A 2,016-nucleotide genomic window follows, 5' to 3' on the forward strand; every position below is an offset into this window, starting at 1 on the left:
CAGCTTGCTAGCTTTTAAGATCCCAGTCGCTACTCGCCAAAGTAGTAGGTGGAACAATGTTTTGTATAGTATGTTATGCCAATTGAGCTTCAGAATTCAAGCACTTTTTAATTCCAAGTTCATCTGTGTGGGTGCTCTTGGAGTTCAAAGGGATGCTGTTCTCTTCACAATCTTTAAGGTGCCTGCAGTGATCTTCACTTAGTAATAATAACAGCGGTTCCACCAACATGAAGCACTCTTTCCATTTCTTGTAGAATGCTTTTGGTATCTTTTCCTAACTTAAACTTTTTCCAAAATGGAATGTCAGGAATAATAATATTGATACATTCTGAAGACAATGGCAATTCTATAACAGAGACTTTAAGTAGTTCACTTTTATCATTTAGGCCTGCAGCCTGTAGATTATGATGTTATGATGTGCCCTTATTAACTGCAAGTCACATCAGCACCCAGATAATACACATCTGGCCATTCTTTAGCAGCTTCCAAAAGTATTGTTCCAAGTCCATACATTGGTTCTAAAACAAATGTACCAGCTTTAATTTCAGCAAGGATGCCATTGTCCATGCTATGGTAGATCGTAGTCCAGCTCTCCTGATGTAAGTTCTGCTAGCTAAAGGAACCCTGAAAACAGGAGTCTCCACCACAAAGTAAATGTCATTTAAATATATAAAAATCTCTAAATTTGGATTCCTCACATTGGCTTTCCGTCCAAACTGTTTCTTTGGAGCAATTCCAGTTACTCTTCTTGCTTCCTGTGCATTGTCTTCCCAACAGCCCCACTACAGCAACAAGACACTCTGAAAGTCGAGTCTTTCTGTAATGACCAGCAATTGCTACATCATTCTGAAACTCTTCTTCTTGAAAATTTTCTCTTTTAGTGATAAAGTCTTACATCAGTGTTTCTTTTTCAATTTGGTTTTGCAGCTTGTGTTCCCTGTTGTCTTGTATCTCCTTTGTTTAATTGTGATTTGGGTGCAAGTTTACAGAGCAAATTCACTTTACATACAGCAGTTCACATACACTTTGTTTCATGGCATTGACTACGATTTACCCCAATGCAACAGCTCCCCTCCCACTACCTCCCGACAGTTACCTTTTCCCTGTGTCTATCCCTCCATGCACTCCTGCCCTCTGACCTGTCTCTCTGTGCATAAACAGCCCCTCTTTCTCCCGTGATTGTTCTCTCCAAGGAGTGTATCTACCTCAGGTAAATGTTCAACTCATATGCTTGTCTTTTATTTGGCCACAGGTGTGGGTTCAATTCCAGACCTGAAGGGCAGCTAGGGATCAAAGTCTCAGTGGTTCCACCAGGCTCTATCAGACCAGCAAACCTGATCCCCCCCTCTTTTTTTTTCCCCCAAATGATTTTGAGTTTTGTTCCACATTGTTCTTCCTCTCTATCCAGGATCTCCTCCATAGATCCCCTTCCAAGTGGTTGACAGTGGTAGCCAGGCACCATCTAGTTCTTCTGGTCTCATAATCGGTATAAGCTGAGGATCACATGGTGCCAGTCACGAGGACTAATTGTTTCCATGAATCTTTGGTTTTCTTCATTCTTCTTTGCTCTGGACGAGGAAAGAAGATCCCAGTCACTACTCGCCAAAGTAGGAGGTGGAACAGTGTTTTGTGTAGTATGTTATGCCGATTGAGCTTGATGTCCACTGCGATTGTGGTCCCGAGCCCACAGGTTCAACTACTCGCTCCCTCTGGGTAGCTGGCTGTGACCAAGAAATGACTACAACCTTGTTCCTTGTCAGTTCTTCTATACCCCTGGAATTCTTAAAAAACATACAAATACACTTGTAGGAACCATTGTCTGCCAACCCTACACATGGTCTTGGGTACACTCCCTGCTGCACAGACATACCTAATAGTTAAGCCTGCCCACCCATCTATCTATCCACCCATATACCCGTGTTTGCCTTTACTGACAACACAGTACTGTATGTGCAAAAGGGATCATCTTTGTTGTCTGCACCTCCCATGTACCTCTCTCTGTCTTCCTCTTCCTCA

General features: G+C 42.5%; 1 pseudogene; it reads right to left on the reverse strand.

Annotated features, from left to right (window-relative positions):
- Positions 1-274: 274 nt before the first annotated feature.
- Positions 275-2,016, reverse strand: part of LOC103202971 — a 3,036-nt pseudogene continuing 1,294 nt past the window's right edge.

This window comes from Orycteropus afer, unplaced genomic scaffold, assembly GCF_000298275.1.
Source record: "Orycteropus afer afer isolate SDZICR_OR568_19922 unplaced genomic scaffold, OryAfe1.0 scaffold00196, whole genome shotgun sequence".
Classification (NCBI taxonomy): Eukaryota; Metazoa; Chordata; class Mammalia; order Tubulidentata; family Orycteropodidae; genus Orycteropus; species Orycteropus afer.